General features: G+C 44.4%; 1 long non-coding RNA gene and 1 pseudogene across 1 annotated transcript in view; both read right to left on the bottom strand.

Annotated features, from left to right (window-relative positions):
• The window catches only part of LOC136947174 (uncharacterized), a 333,221-nt gene that overhangs the window by 160,989 nt on the left and 154,376 nt on the right, over window positions 1-17,856 (bottom strand). The gene's annotated exons all lie outside the window — the stretch shown is intronic.
• Window positions 4,113-6,546, bottom strand: LOC136948078 (uncharacterized; annotated as a pseudogene).

A 17,856-nucleotide genomic window follows, 5' to 3' on the forward strand; every position in this document is an offset into this window, starting at 1 on the left:
GGGGGTGTTCCATCAACGTCGATTAAGGAAAAGCGAGACTTATTTTGCCAAGTCTCACTTACTTTAGGGAGAGTTCCGTTCCATTAAGGTGGCTTATTCTAGTTCTAGCTACGTAACCAACGTAACTTATACTTCGGAACCAGCCTGAACCGTGTCCGGCTAAAAGTCAAGCTAAACTAAAATGTGTTGCAAATAATTTCAAACAGGCGGAAACAGTAGTGATGTGTCGTTCGTGAACGATTCGTTCATTTTGAACGAATCCTTACAAGGAATCGGGAGTAACGAGTCCTCTCAAAGAGTGATTCGTTCATTTTCTCGTGGCCGCGCATCGGGACTGTTGCATAGGCTCGTCCAAGTAAACAGAAATGATTCGTTCATTTTCCGACTCGGTCAACGGTTACGAGTCTTTGGATCATTTTTCACGTGACCTGCATAGGCTCTGTAGTGGTAGCTAGAGGAAACTCTAGAGGGAACGATTCGTTCATTTCCCGACTCGGTCTTTCTATGAGTCTTTGGATAATTTTTCACGTGACCTGCATAGGCTCTGTAGTGGTAGCTAGAGGAAACGAACGATTCGTTCATTTCCCGACTCGGTCTTTTCTACGAGTCTTTGGATAATTTTTCACGTGACCTGCATAGGCTCTGTAGTGGTAGCTAGAGGAAACGCTAGAGGGAACGATTCGTTCATTTCCCGACTCGGTCTTTCTACGAGTCTTTGGATCATTTTTCACGTGACCTGCATAGGCTCTGTACTGGTAGCTAGAGGAAACGAACGATTTGTTCATTTCCCGACTCGGTCTTTCACTTTAGCCCGTGTTTGGAAACGTAAATTCAGACTTTTTGAAGTGCAGACATGAATGATTTACATGTTTACTTCATCTCCAGAAAATATATTAATTTAAATAAACAAGTTATGAAATAATGTCACTTTAACTGTTTTCAACAGTTAGACTAGACAAGTTACAATCAATTGGCGTATCCATTCTTTGACAACCCTGTGGTGGATGCAGGTGCTCAGATTATACAAAGAGCGTTTATCCCACCAGCCCCAAGGGTCTTCAGAGACAGAAGTAATGCTTCCCTGACCAGTATCTGTGGAAGAAGTATAGGTTCAGCAGGCCCAGCATAGTTTATCTAGATACATTTAATTGTCATTCTTAAAAAAATTTGGGGGGTCTGAGACAGCCCAACGGTTAAAAGAAAATGCTTCACTTTGTTTTTTTTTATGTGGTTAAGTTGTCGCAATACGACGGTGGGTCACAATGACTGATGGGTCAGAATGACCCGAAGATAACACAAGGGATGATAGTGGAAAGGAGGGTAGTAGACTGCAGTCTATGTAGGTAGGCCTAAACTATGTAGTCTACTGGAATCACACACAAGGAAGCAAACTCACTGTAGCCAAGCCTTGACACTGTTCAGTCTGTCTGCATCTCTGTGTGTCTTTGCATGTGGCACATTCATGAACTGGAAACTATGCCAGGAAATATGAAGGGTATACCTTGCTCCAAAGCAAACTTTTTATTCAATTGTATAAAGTATTTTCATTGTTTAAAGTAGCCTATATGTTGACAAGCCTCTATATTACCTCTCCTTCTGGCTTCCCCAATATTATAGGTGCAATATACTGTCCCCATGGGTGTATCCAGGCCCCACTGGAAGACTCAGGGGATGACTGTCTGGTGCCCCCATGGTTGAAAAAGCGTTTCTAAAATGCTCTCTAGAGTGGCAAAAATGAAACCAAGTGCCCTATTGTCTGCCATTCACATTGTGAAATATGCTTGAGTGCCCAGGGTGCCCCTAAACACAATAAATGATAGTGTGCCCTCTATAAATTTCAAAACATGTCTTAAGGAGTTCCTTTATAGTGGAGAAAATGTGATGCAGTACCCTATAAGGTGCCCTTACCCCAATCCTTCTCTTGGCTCTCGACGAAGGCGGTCGCATTTTTCTCTCCTCCCCTCCCTGACCTTCCCTGCTTGGTCTGGGTCTGTCTTGTCTGTCTCAAGATATTCTCTCATCATCACTCTCCGAAACTAGAAGCATGGAATTAATTAGCTGGTCTCTCAATGCAATTGACACCATCTTCTCGAAGAGAAGCTCGGGTTCGGGGGAACCCAACTGTCCGGACGGGATGTTCGCAGCTGGCTACACGATGGACGCGTGGGAGAATTGGTGTGTCGTGTGTCTAGCGGCGCTTTCCGTGGAGGACGTTGAAGACATATTCATATTCGGAACCGTGATTACAGGCTTTCTGCTGTTTGGAATAGGCACTGGCTTTGTATATCAGAAAATCAAGGAAACGGCTACGGCCATCAAAAGCCCCGTTAGGCTGCCCAATATGATTGAGGCGTTGGGCAGAGCTGTTGGAGCTCAGACTGTGAACTTACAACGCAGTATGGATTACAACAGGGATAAGTTTGCGGCTCTGCAAAGGAAGATGGAGGAGATGGAGACCTTCCTGAAGGGTGAATGTGAAAATTGAGTTGCGGCTACTCGTCAAAACAACTACCCCAATCTTATCCACTTTCGGCCTCGTAACCAGCACAGGCCCTGGCCAAGGTCGTCGCTGGAAAACAACTCCCCTGGAGAGCGCTGAAGCGAGACTATCTTGCTCCTCCCTTCCCCCCCCCCCCCCCCCCCCCACTGACATCTGTGGTTTGATCTCTGCCCGGGTCATGACCAAGGATGTCTCCTTGCCAACACAATCTGCATTGGGAGAATCGGACTGATTGTGGCCTAGGTCGAGGGCGCCAACCCAGACCTACTCACACATTAACTTTCACCTACTACAGATATCACCACCCCCCCACCCCCATCCAATGCCTTCGCCTGCTTGTTTCCCCAAAGTGGCTGGCGGGTCTGTGTCCAGCGCCTACCATGGCTGCAGGTCCAGATGCTGCTTGTCTACCCCCCCCCCCCACACTCCCCGTTGCAAGTCACGTGTTTTTGTAAATGTTGTTGGGCTTATGTGCGGTTATGTGAGGTTTGTGCCTGTTCCCACATTGTACTCCTCTAGGAGCATTGTCTGGGGGTTTCCTTTTTCTCTCCTCCTCTCTCCTCATGTTATGCTGTAACTTTCTAGTTGGCGCCGAAAATGGCTGCCGAGGTAGGCTCTCCTGCCAAAGTAAATTCTTTGTTTGTGCAAACTTTCATGGCGAATAAACACCAATTCTGATTCTGTTTCTTACAATGGTCTATATTTGACTGTTCCCGTGCCCTTACTTCCAATGGAAAAGGGTGCTGTTATGAAGTGCCCTTTATGCTACTAAATGACTGTGTCCCAAATGGTGCCCTTTCCAAAGAAGACGATTAGATGCTGTGCCTAACAGTCTCCCCTACAATGTTCCCACTAGGGCATGCTTTCCCAAAGTGAGGTTGTGACGACAATTGGGGTGTCGTCCCATTCCCATTGTTACACTGGTGAGAGCCCTTGTTGTTTGGGTCACCTTCTGATCTGAAAGTTTGTGCTGGATCTGTGCAATAATACTTATTTCAGTGAATCTCCATTTTAGTCATGGTTATCTTTCCCTTTTATCTTAAAGCTCAGCACTTAGCCTATCAGTTAATAAATGTGTGTGGCAAAGTTATTTTTAAGTAGGCTAATTTATTAATTTTGTTCAAGATGTGAAGACAAAAACATTATTATCCCACATCAAGTGCCATGGCCTTTTTCAGTGTTTTGAATTTTATCCATTTACATTTATTCATTTAGCAGACGCTTTTATCCAAAGCGACTTCCAAGAGAGAGCTTTACAAAGTGCATAGGTCACTGATCATAACAACAAGATAGCCACAAAAACATTGCGAGTAGCCAAAACATGAAGCACACATTGTGAACAACCAAAGTAAGTGCCAAAGGGAAGAACCATAAGAGCATGCAGTTAAACAAGTTACAATTAAACAACATGAACCGCTATAAGTGCAAGTGTACCTGTGGAAAAAACAAGCAACAATAATAAAAACAATATATCACAGCGAGTACAAAAATGTTAAATCAGTTACCACTAACCACAAGAGCAACAAGTCTCTAAGCAAGAGTCATTGTGATCCTTGAGGAAACTAACATCGGGTCAAGCGAACCATTCCTAAGTACCGTTGTACTCCCGGAACAAGTGCGTCTTCAGCCTTTTCTTGAAGGTGGAGAGACAGTCAGTGTCTCTGATGGAGGTGGGGAGTTGATTCCACCACTGGGGGGCCAGACAGGAGAAGAGCTTGTGTTGGGACCGGGCGGTCTTGAGCGGTGGGACCACCAGGCGGTTGTCTGAAGAAGATCGTAGGTGACGGGTGGGGGTGTAAGGCTGCAGGAGAGACTTGATGTAGACGGGTGCAGTCCCGTTCACTGCTCGGAAGGTCAGTACCAGGGTCTTGAATCTGATACGGGCCATGATAGGTAGCCAGTGGAGAGAGATGAGGAGCGGGGTAACATGGGAGCGTCTGGGTAGATTGTAGACCAGGCGGGCCGCTGCGTTCTGAATCCTCTGAAGAGGGCGGGTTGCACATGCTGGGAGACCAGCGAGCAGCGAGTTGCAGTAGTCCAACTTGGAGGACAAGTGCTTGGACTAGCAGCTGGGTGGAGTGCTCAGACAAGTATCTCCTGATCTTCCGGATGTCGTAGAGGGTGAATCTACACGACCGGGAGACCGCAGCAATGTGGGCCGTGAGGGAGAGCTCGTCGTCCATGGTAACCCCAAGGTTCCTGGCAGAGGATGAAGGGGTCACTGTCGCAGATCCCAGGGTGATTGAGAGATCGTGGGAGATGGAGGGTTTAGCCGGGATGATGAGAAGTTCTGTTTTGGCGAGGTTCAGCTGGAGGTGGTGCTCGGTCATCCAGGCGGAGATGTCTGTGAGGCAGGCTTCAATCCTAGCTGAGATCCCCGGATCGGTCGGGGGGAACGATAGGTACAGCTGCGTGTCGTCAGCGTAGCAGTGGTAGGAGAAGCCATGGGAGGTGATGCTTGGTCCAAGTGAGGTGGTGTACAGAGAGAAGAGGAGGGGTCCAAGGACGGAGCCCTGTGGGACACCAGTGGAGAGCTGGCGAGGGCCTGACAGTTTGCCTCCCCAGGAGACCTGGTAGGATCTTCCCGACAGGTAGGATGAGATCCACTGGAGTGCAGTGCCAGTGATCCATTGCCAGTGATCCATCATCCAGTGCCAGTGATCCATCTGGAGAGCAGGATCTGGTGGTTAACCGTATCAAACGCTGCAGAAAGGTCCAGCAGAATGATGACGGATGACCTGGAAGCCGCTCTGGCAGACTGGAGGGCAGTGGTGACTGAAAGGAGGGCAGTCTCTTTGGAGTGGCCAGTCTTGAAGCCCGATTGGTTGGGGTCAAGCAGGTTGTTCTGAGAGAGAAAGTTTGACAGTTGGTTAGATACAGCAGGTTCAATTGTTTTTGAAAAGAAGGGTAACAGTGATACCGGTCTGTAGTTCTGGAGGACGGCAGGGTTAAGGGAGGGTTTTAAGAAGGGTGGAGAAGGTAGAAAAAAGTTTGTGGGGGTTTGAAGCGGAGTTAATTTTGTTCAGAAAGTAGAGGGTTTTAGCACCAGTTATGTGAGAAGAGAAGGATTTGAGGAGGGAGTGATACTTATCAAGGTCCAGACTGCCTTTGGACTTGCGCCATCTCCTCTCAGCTGCCCGAAGGGTGGACCGTTCTTCACGAATAACATCCGTAAGCCACGGGCAGGAGGGAGAAGATCGTGCAGGCCTGGTTGACAGGGGACAGAGAGAGTCAAGTGATGCAGTTAAAGGGGTTAACAAGGTGTCGGTGGCAGTGTTAGTGGGGTGGGACGAGAACTCGTCAATGGGGGGGAGGGAGGATGTTACAATAGAGGAGAAATGGGAGGGGGATAGGGAGCGGAGGTTGCGCCGGAAAGTTACAAGGGGAGGGGAGGTAGGGGGAGTTGGAGGGAGAGAGACAGAGAATTGGATAAAGTAGTGATCAGAAATATGCAGTGGGGTTACAGAGGTTAAGTCGTTGATACAGTTACGTGTCAGGATGAGGTCTAGCTGTTTGCCTGCCTTGTGGGTCGCCGGTGTGCTCAGCAGCGTCAGGTCGAAGGAGGTCAGGAGAGACAAGAAGTCGACGGCCTGCGTTCCTTGGAGGTGGATGTTGAAGTCCCCAAGGACTATCAGGGGGGTTCCATCATCCGGGAGGACGCTGAGGAGCATGTCCAGCTCCTCCACAAAGTCGGCTAGCGGGCCTGGTGGGCGATAAAGAACAATTAAGCATGCTTTGATAGGATCAGTTAGCATCACATAATGGTGTTCAAATGATTTGGCAGTAACAGGGAGTGGTGTGGATGTGTATTTAATATGTGGGGAAAGAAGCAACCCTGTCCCACCACCCCGCCCGGTTGAGTGGGGTGAGTGAGTGAAGGAGTGGTTGACGGAGAGAGCAGCTGGAGTTGCAGTGTTCTCAGGGCGGATCCATGTCTCTGTCAGCGCAAGGGCATGAAGAGAAGCATGAGATGCAAACGCTGGGATGAAGTCTGCCTTGTTCACAGCAGACTGGCAGTTCCAGAGCCCTATAGAAAGAGAGAGGGCAGGTGGAGAAGATCTGGATAGGTAGTGAAGGTTAGAAGTTGACCGTATATACTTTGTGATATATCTACGTCTACGAGTAGTGTAATGAATGGGAATGCTGAAGAAACACATGCTAGCTATGAAAGCTATCCTACAATTTTCAATTGCTGCCACGTTCTTTTTGGGCTATTATTCTCAATATCCTGTTGAGAATATTGGCTGGCTACTGTCAGAACGGTTTCAGACAGCTCATCAAATTACGCTAATTATCAGTAGGCCTAACTGCATATAGTTATGTTAAGGAGATTTGGTAGGCCTACAATTTACGCATTTTAACGGTCGTAATGGTTTGACAAGTTGTCTCCCTTGCCGTGCTAATTGCGGCAACATTGCTCTTTTTGGGGACAACTCCAAAAAAAACTAGATTTACGCTGCTGAAAATAACGCCCCTCTACTGGTTTAGGCTTTGCTTTTTGCGACATAACTCCTCTTTTCGACGATCCCCTGATCTGGGCTGCACAGTCTAAGCTTATTGAGGTCTAGCTTGAATTAGCGTTGTCTGTTAGTGGAACGGAACGTTAGTGGAACGGCTTGAGGCTTAAGTCTAAGTTGACGTTTACCCAAGTGAGACTTATTCGTGTAAGCGCGACTTGCGTTAGCGACGTTGATGGAACACCCCCCAGGTAATGCCAAGAAACACAAAACAGGAACCTAAATACACAGAAACAAACAAGACACAGGTGGACACAATGAAACTAACAGTGATGGGCAGTAGCGTCGCTAGCTTAACTACATTTGTCAGTAGCTTGGCGGTAACGTCGCTATTTATAAAACCAAGTAACTTTTCAGTAGCTAAGCTCTTTTATTGATCAAGTAGCGCAGTAGCGTCCTCGAAAGCTAATTTCTCCTGGACATTTCTGATGTTCATACATAAGGTTGGTGGATTATTGTGTTGACAAAGCACTGAAAAAGCATCTCACATATCCCGTTCTGCAGTTCACGTTTCAACCGATTTCACGAGAGCCGAGTATAGCGAGGGCTATCATCGTCTCATCTCCACTCACACAGCGCCTGCACGGCCAGTCTGACTAGATAACAGCAATTGTGTATTAGCATTGTGGATTAGGCTATTGTTCAATAAATACATCTAAACATATTTTAGCCTTTATCTGACTGACAATTGTGTTGATCACTAAAATTGCATTGACTATGTATGCAGTTTTTTTTTTACTGAAAGTAGCTACTAATGTATCAAGCTACTTTTGACAGATGTTTGTAACTTAGCTTGCTATATTTTTATGAGTGGTAGCATCTGTATAGTGAAGCTGAATTTATTGTAGAGTAGCTAGTAGCTTAGCTCACTACACATATCAAGTAGCTTGCCCATCACTGGAAACTAACGAGAACTGAACGAGACACAGGTGAAGACAGAGACAGGGAAACACTAAGGCAGGGCAAAAACTGAAACCAGGGGGGCATGGCTGTGGCCGTGACAAATTCCATCTTTTTGATCGGCCTTTATGGAACAGGCCCCAGATTATCAGTTTTGTTGCCTGTTCTTATGTTATCTTCTGTGCCTTGTGTCCAGATACTCCTCTTTGCCATCCGTTTAACTGCTCACTGGTCCGCCCTCCAACCCTTCAGAGTGCATGTCTCAATCTGCACATGCAAAGACCAGGAGACAAAGCTGAGACTTTTATCAGGGCTTTGTATGAGCTGTCGCAAATTGTGAGAATAACCACGGCCAAATTGTCATTAGAATTCTCGATAAAGATGTCTCACAAAAGTTGGAGATGACCTGACGCCAGCACTGACAATAGAAACGGTCAAGTCTGGAGGTTTTTCAGGGCCAAAACTAAAATATATGCCATCCATCCATTATCTGCCGCTTTTCCTGGGGGTCGGGTCGCGGGGGCAGCAACCTAAGCAGGGAGGCCCAGACTTCCCTCTCCCCGGCCACTTCCACCAGCTCTTCCTGGGGGACCCCGAGGCGTTCCCAGGCCAGCCGAGAGACATAGTCCCTCCAGCGTGTCCTGGGTCTTCCCCGGGGCCTCTTCCCAGTGGGACGTGCCCAGAACACCTCACCAGGGAGGCGTTCAGGAGGTATCCTTATCAGATGCCCGAGCCACCTCAACTGGCCCCTCTCGACGCGGAGGAGCAGCGGTTCTACTATGAACCTCTCCCGGATAACCAAGCTTCTCACCCTATCTCTCAGGCGTCAGGTGGCTGAGCGGTGAGGGAAGCAGGCTAGTAGTCTGAAGGTTGCCAGTTCGATTCCCGGTCATGCCAAATGACGTTGTGTCCTTGGGCAAGGCACTTCACCCTACTTGCCTCGGGGGGAATGTCCCTGTACTTACTGTAAGTCGCTCTGGATAAGAGCGTCTGCTAAATGACTAAATGTAAATCTCTAAGGGAGAGCCCGGACACCCTGCGGAGAAAACTCATTTCGGCCGGTTGTATTCGCGATCTTGTTCTTTTGGTCACTACCTGCAGTTTGTGACCATAGGTGAGTGTAGGAACGTAGATCGACTGGTAAATTCTGTTCATAACTTATATGGACAGAATTTCTAGGCGCAGCCAGGGCGTTGAGGGGGTCCAGTTTGGTGACCTCAGGATCGGGTTGCTGCTTCACTCTCACTGAAGCGGTTCGCAACCGAATGCGAAGCGGCTGGGATGGGAATCAGCACCTCCAAATCTGAGGCCATGGTTATCGACCGGAAAAGGGTGGAGTGCAATCTCTGGGTCGGGGAGGAGATCTTGTCCCAAGCGGAGGAGTTCAAGTATCTCGGGGTCTTGTTCACGAGTGAGGGAATTCAATGTTTAAGTGAATTAATAAATATGTAATAAAATAGATAACAAATCACAAATTATACAAGATATTACATATATAAATGTTAAATGCATTTGTGTATACATATGTATATTTTCACATTTGTATATTTATGAATTCATTTGTATATGTATTTACTTATTCATTAATTAACACATTTATTTATTGTTGTATTTTTTTTATACACTTTCATTTATCCATAGTGTAACTTGCTGCAGCAAAATTAATCTGTCAACTTCATCCATCAAAAGTCAAGGTATAGATTAAAGCCTCTGATTGATGGTTGAACTTCAATATATTGCTTGTGCCTCTGTGGCCCTGCTTCAGTGTTGCCAATTTAGGAACTTTGTCACTAGATTTAGCAACTTCTAAAAACCTTCAAAACCAAGTACAATACAGTACAGGGCTAAATAATTTTGAGATAAATGTTGCTGCCATTGTTGTCTTATGTGGCTGTTAAATAAGTAACGGTCCAGGCATTTGACATTTTAAATACCACCTATGGTGGTGCATTTGCATAGATTTTGGACGTACCACAAAGTAGGCATTGAAAGTTAAAAGCTTATGGGTGTGTTGGGAGGAATAAAGGCCATAAATCAGTCAACCAAGCACATTTATTTTTAGAGCAATATGTCATCCTTGCTCATGATCACAAGGATTTCCATTGCGTAAATGTTCAAGTACTTGCAACACTGGAGGTTACATCTCTCATGCCTACTGTATTGTTAGGTCTGCCACCACTCATCCTCAACCTTCTTACCAGGCTGGGAAATGGACCCCTTTCCCCAAATCACTTGAACACCCCCCTAGTGGAATATCCTGATCCTCTGAGTCCTAATTAGCTAATACCACACTCACTTGTGTTCTCCCTCTTTCCCTGGCAGACTATGTAGCCTGGTCATTCACACTCTGTCCTTGTGAGGTATTGTTTGTGTGACTGCAACTCTACTAAGTCTGTTTGTCCAGTATTTTCCTGTCCTAGATAAGATTGAACTTCTTTCTAGGTATCTTGACCCATGCCTGCCTGCCTGCCCACCTCTCTGGATTATCCCCATCGGTCCTTCGACCTTTTGCCTACTATGACCCCGGTTAACGACCTTCTGCCTTCCCATCAAATTCGTGCCAGCCTGCTCCTTGATAAACCTCCTGTACTCTGTCATTCATTTCAACATTTCTTTAACAAACCAGGGCTGCGTTTCCCGATAATGATGGATCGTAGCAACGATCGAGCAAAAAACGAAACCATCGATATTTCTTATGTGCGTTTCCCAAACATGCTCTGAAGGAGTAGGCTAATCTATGCGCTTTCAAGAGTTACTAATTTTCAAGAAACACTTTAGCTACAATGTCTTTGGAAAACTAAGATTCGTCCTACGATGGATTCTACGATCAATTTAGGCTTACGACGCTTTCGGGAAACGCAGCCCAGAGCGAAGATCTGGCTCTTTGTCACACAATACATAGTCCCCCTCATCTCTAATAATGCCAAGAATATCTTTGTGTGTGTGTCTGTCTATTTTTTTGAGTGGGATTTTAGGGCAGCTAGTTTCCTACGATTATCTCGAGAACCGGTCAAAGTTCATATTTTGCAGGTGTTCTTTTTATAATCCAGTGTGCAGTGCCGCATTTGACATTGTTTGGATAAGCATTTAGATATTTCCCCAGTTTTACAGAAAATCCAAGACAATTTTACTGATGAAATATTGGCTAGCTTACTAAGAAAAATACTATATTTGAAGTGGATGGTTTATTTAAATAGGTATAGCCGGAAAGGAATTAGCTACAATTGTTGCTGTGTAGACTACACAAAGTCACAACGGTTTAGCCTAGAAAGACAACAGGGATTTGATTGTCATTGCTTTGGGCATCATCACTTACTGGACAACTTTTCAATTGGCAATTCACAAATACAAGTTTTTTGGTACCCTATAACCTACTGTTATTTAGAAGTACATTCGCTTTTTTGGCCAGGCTAGCAGTGCAAAATGCTGGCATATGAATCAGCTGCTTTCAAAGGTTTGGATGTAATGCTGGCTAGCTAACAGAATGACAATATAAACTGGATACTTTCAGTATAGATCAGTGAATTTTGTTACATAAATGAATGTGTTTACTCAAACTCTACCTGCGTATGTAGCCGGTGTATATCGGTAAAACTCACTCCTCAGGTATATATACAGGCCACCCACGCCAAAGAATCGTCAGTTGGTGTAGCTGGTAGTAGTAATGTTTGAGGTCAGAGGTGGCGCGTTCTACATTTGCACATTGCAAATTTGCATAAACTCCTAACACCAAATCAACTAAGACATTATAATCACCAGCTGCATCGCGACATGGGCACTATTCTTACCACTTAACCTAAGCCTCCTTGGTCGGTTTCTTGAGGTATGGATATAGCAATCCACAAACGGGCATACGACAGGAACAATGTTTGTACGTATTTAGTCTCCTCGGTCAGTTGTCGTGTCTTATTTATGCGAATGTGATAGAGAAAATACTATTTTACAGCATTGCATAGCACAAAGGAAAAAATACAAACGTTAATGTAAACATAGCAAACACCCCTTAGGCAGAATTCCAATTAAATTATTTTCTTGAAGAAAATAACATCCTGGAAGTCTCGCAGTCAGGTTTCAGGAAATATCACAGTACTGAAATTGCTCTCACCAAAATAATAAGCGACCTCAGACTAAACTCTGATGCAAATAAAGTCTCTATATTTATCCTGTTAGATCTCAGTGCAGCATTTGATACCATTGATCACGACATCCTAATCAATAGACTGGAAAAGCTTATTGGGTTCATGGATAGTGTATTCATGTATTCAGATAGTGTATTCATGTTTTGGCTACTCGCAATGTTTTTTGGGGCTATCTTGTTGTTATTTTCAGTGACCTATGCACTTTGTAAAGCTCTCCCTTGGAAGTCGCTTTGGATAAAAGCGTCTGCTAAATGAATATGTAGCGCCCCCTAGTGTACAGCAGACTACGCCACCCCTTGAGCTAAACTTGTCTGTGCTAATGCCAGAGCAAGGGGAACTCTGAACTAATAATCTGTACAGACACAGGTTCTTAGAAAAGTATAAAAATAGTCTTTATTAGTATAGAGGTGTTGGTTTGGTTGATCAACAGGTAAAACAAATAAAGCAAATCAATACACTAGTTAGGCTATGAGCAACACCACAATCATGCGTGTAGAGAACAGCAACCAACAATGCCGGCTGCAGTTGAACAAGTCTAAAAACATAGACAATTAATACGGGTCGGTCACATTTCATAGTTAATACAATGTGATCTGGATTCAGTCATCACCCATTACAGAATAAATATGCCATAGCGCCAATGCGCCCATATCTACGCACATTCATCAGGGCAACAAAGCGAAAATGAGCTACACGACTGCGGGCAGAGCATAACTCGTACCTGCCGTCTACGTCACAATTTGCGAGGAGCGCTATGCTTGTAGCGTTTGGCAGCCACAATACCCAGCGGGTGCTTGTCTACGGACAGTCACGCAACCACTGGTACACCACGGTTTGGTCAGCGTCTGCACCTCCACACACACACTATTGAAACAAACATTTTAGTACGCTCACCCACAGTAAACTCATAGTCGAGGACAAAAACGGTTCGACATACCTTCGTATTTTAAGACAGCACCCAGATCATGGCTTACATCACACCAGTGCCAGCAGCAGAGTGACACCCTACCGGTGTAAGGACCCCAGGTGTCTATTTATATACGCCTACCTCTACGGCAATTAAGTGGCCCACTAGACGCCCACTCCACTCCCAATTAGTGACGTCATTGGCACTGGAAAAGAGCGCACAGAGGAGAGAGAGAAAGAGAGACTAAAGGAACCCAGTCCTAGCCTGGTGCACAGGATACAATCAAATGTTAATGTATTGAACTGGATGAAATCATATATCACAGGAAGGAAGTTTTATGTTAGTTTAGGAGACCATAGGTCCAAGTAAGTAAGTAAGACTTTATTTATATAGCACATTTCATACAAGAATTGTAGCTCAAGGTACTTTACATAAAATCAATAAAAACAATAATACAAGTGATAAACAATTCAAACAAAAATAAAAATCCCCACAGGTACACTTGCACTTATAGCTGTTCATGTTGTTTAATTGTAACTTGTTTAACTACATGCTCTTATGGTTCTTCCCTTTGGCACTTATTTTGGTTGTTCACAATGTGTGCTTCATGTTTTGGCTACTCGCAATGTTTTTTGGCTATCTTGTTGTTATGATCAGTGACCTATGCACTTTGTAAAGCTCTCTCTTGGAAGTCGCTTTGGATAAAAGCGTCTGCTAAATGAATAAATGTAAATGTAAATAAGATCTCTGTTCAAGAGAGAAAACAACTTTAAAAGTAGGAAAACCCTTTTGAGATAAAATTACTTAAATGCTTCGGTAAAAAGGTAGGTTTTAAGCTGTCTTTTAAAAATGTCTAGAGTGTTTGCTTCCCTAATATTTATGGGTAATTTGTTCCATAGTTTTGGGGCGTAATTGACAAAGGCCGAATCACCAAGGCGTCTATGTTTTATGCAGAACTAGTTTCTTCAGAGCGTAATAAGATTTGGGTTGCGAGTGGTGGCACGGTTCGACACGTGATCGTTCTACACCAATAAGGTAGCTGCTTTTAGTCACATTTGTAACAGCCTAGATTCTTCAGATCGTTCTCTTCGTATATAATAGACAGGTTCATGAGCCTAACAATAATGTTAGTGTTTAGTGAATAAATTGTAATCCCACTGAAATAATATCATTTAATAATATAATGAAAGTTGCGTGTAAAAAGACTAATGCTTTATGTTTCCCTGTTAGCTTGAAATTGTATTAGTGAAGCAAACTACCTATTCCGATGGAGCATGTAATTGCAAATGAATCAAATATAATTTTGTATCAACAATTAAAGCTTTATTTCTGAACTTTTATTTTATATAAACTTTGAGGCATCTTCTCCTGTTAAGATACATTTATATGGTGATTTAGTTTAACCTTTATTTGGATGATGTTCACAGACAGACTGATGTACAGTATCTTAACAACAGGCTACTTTCCATATACTAAAACCATCATCATAGTAACCAAGAAGGTTAATTACCAATTTAACAGCATAACTGTCCTTGTGCTCTAAATATGAAACAATCAATGTCTTCTGTGTTTCAGTACACAAGAGACAAAAAACAATGTAATACACATGTCACATTAGCAAGCACTTGACTAGAGCTATAATTTTGCTTAACCCTTGTGTTATCTTCGGGTCATTCTGACCCATCAGTCATTGTGACCCACCGTCGTATTGCGACAAATTTACCTCCTACAAAAACAAAGTGAAGCATTTTCTTTTAACTGTCGGGCTGTCTCAGACCCCCCACATTGCAATGGTTAAAAGAAAATTATTTTTATTTGTTTTTGTATTGGGTAAAATTGGGTAAACACAACGGTGGTTCGTTATGAACCTTTGGGTCATGTGACCCGAAGGCAGCACAAGGGTTAAGGACACTCAGTCCTCACTGTCAGTGTCAGGACAGTCATCTTGCAGTTCCTCAGTTTCTTTTTTGTTTGCACAATTAAAACAATGACATAGGTCTGTGCAACACAGTCCTGCAGAAAAACACGAACATCTGCCCGTCTCACAAGAACTTTTGCAGCCGCAGTGGATCACATTCAAAACACTGTCAGGGGCCGGATTTCTGGTCATCCAGGTGACGTGCAAGGTCCCATCCTCTATTTGCCAACCATATCCAGCAGGTGATGGAGAACTTATATTTTCTTTGAGACAGGACCTCATTATTGCTGCCTGGTAGTTTGCCCTTTTGCAGTGCTGATGGAGGGCATCAGTAGTAGGGGGAATGCATAATTCTGGCAAGGCCGATGATGCCATACAGAAAGCCTTGTACCTAGCTTCATTTAAATTTTCGGCAGCTGGCTGATCATATAAGTGGCATACATACTGGCAAAGAAGTGCAAATGTTGACTGCTCCAAGTTAAAGTTAGTACCTAAACTTTTAAAAGCCTTAAGGTACTCATCTTTCTGACATGCAACAGAAAATGTCTTTCGTTTTCCTTTGCAATAATAGGCACTTGTGGAGTCACACCCAGAGAATGTGTGAATTCCAATCAAGGCTGAACACACACTGGTTCCTAGAGCTGATGACACCTTGGTAATCAAATCAAATCAAATTTATTTGTATAGCCCTTTATACACGCAAGCATGTCACAGAGGGCTTGCCAGAGGGGTAATGTCAATGATACGTGTCCTGTTGCCAGTCCCTGTGAAAACATATAAGCTGCATGGCAAATCTGTCTGCACACTTACAGCAATGACTGCCACATCAGTGTCAGAACTCTTGATAAGGACAGCTTTATGCTCCCGTGCAGCATGTTGAGCATGTAAAAACACCCTTGTGTCACATTCTTCATGATCAGACTGCAGGTCTTCAACAACATGAACAGACTGTACACCCTCCTTAACAGTCACACAGTGACATTGATCTTTAAGTGCGATGTACAAGCAGAGGTTTTTGCCCACTATTGTAAGGTCTGCATTTTTCCATGCAACATACAGGAATTTGGCAAGTGCTTCCTTATTTGTTCCTTCAGGGAGAAACTTTTTCCATTCGGTTGGGGTCCTCTGATCCGGACCAAAGATTTGCATGCGTTGTGACCCTGCATCAGCTCTACGTGACCGTTCTAGGTTTTTGATACTGATGAGTGGATACTGGTCAGTGACAAAGTCAATGCGTGTACACTTGTGCTGCAAAGCGAGTTGGAGTATGTTCTGCAGTATGGTCTCTGCAAGCTCTCCAAATGTACCTGGTCTGGATCGCATGGCCTGTATGACTGCCATGCCATCAAAAAGAATGGCACCATCCACTGGAACTTGGTCAACCAAGCAGTCTCCACCTTTGTTCTCTAATAGATCCATGAGAGCTGATTTATTTGTTTTGGCAAGTAAACCATCAGCACTTGCTAATGGATATGACACAGTTCCCAAGGAATATGACAGAATTTCCCTCATTTCAATCTTTCTGCTCTGACCAAGGATGAGGAGCCTGGAAAATAACTTCTTGTCAGCACGCAAAATCACTTCCTTGCCTGCTGCAGATTTTTTGGGGGGCTTTACCTGATCACTGAAGGTCTTGAGTTTTTGTGATTTTATGGGGGCAAATATGTCAACTGAATTGGATAACAGTCTCTGGTCCATAAATTATTTTACGGCATTTTCACCCTTTTGGCCTTTCACATTCATCTCACTGTGGCAAGAGGGATGTGTGATGGGCAAATTCACAATTTCCAGCCAGTACGCAGGTAAATATCGAGCATAGTTTACTCGATCGTAGGCAAAAAACCATGGCATCATTAATCGGACTGTTGACAGGGGAAGTTGCCAGTTTGACTCTCGCGTTGCTCTCACAAACAGGAGCAGTAGCTGCATCATGTCAATGTATGAGCTCCAGAAAGCAAATGTTGCATTATCTGTACTTTTCCTCTAGACAAAGTCAGCATATTTGGAACACATACTTTCAAACCTCTGATCTTCACTCAAAACATCCATCAATCTGTCTGGAAAGACACATTTCATGTCAGTGATGACATCCATGCACACAGCTCTCTCTTGTGGTGGCAAGGACTCCAAGAAGCTGATAAACCTGATGTGCTGCAGACTCTCATAGAGAAGTTTATGAGCCCTCATGCTGCGATTGTAGTGATGACCATTTATTACCCCATTGATGGATCCTGGGGCAACAACTTCTGATTCAATGAGAATGTCTTGCATCTCCAAACCTTTTGCCTAAAATACTCAGGTAGGACATGCATGTATGGAATTCGCCTAATCTAATCACTAAACGTTGTGTAAAGCCATCATTCTTCCAGCGTATTTGCTGTGCCTTGGCATATATAGCCTGGTCAAACACTAAAACTATATGATCCAGTTCGAGCTGGTCAGCAATCTGGACACTTCGCTTCAGGATAGTGTTCACAGTTGACATCTCTGTTGGTGAGGCCTCAATTACTGGAAGATAATACAATGCTGACTTCTGCAGAGTATTTTCACCTTGAAGCAGTGTATGAAACCCTGTCCAGCTTGGGATTTCACATCTATCCGTATATGTGGACTTCACAAAAACATATGCCATTTCAGCTTGTGCAGCAAAGTGGGTGTCCATTCTGCATGTCGCTGCCTGCACTGGTTGAGACAAGTTCTGTGGCCCTTGCCTTTTGGACTGATGGTACGGTTCTATAGGCATTTTGGGGGGGGCTTTGAATGAGGAAACTCCCTTCCTTAGTGGCTGTCTGATTGCTGTGGACATGGGCTCGATGGCCAAACTCTGGAGCATAATTCCATTTGTATGGTGAGTAGTTCCACGACCTGATAGTCTCCTCCCCAAAGTCAATGTTATCCCACACAAGTGTTGTGGGTGCCCTCTATGAGAATCCCTTGGGGATTTTGTCTCTGCCTTCTACTAGTGTCAGTTGGGC

Source organism: Osmerus mordax, chromosome 8, assembly GCF_038355195.1.
Source record: "Osmerus mordax isolate fOsmMor3 chromosome 8, fOsmMor3.pri, whole genome shotgun sequence".
Taxonomy (NCBI): Eukaryota; Metazoa; Chordata; class Actinopteri; order Osmeriformes; family Osmeridae; genus Osmerus; species Osmerus mordax.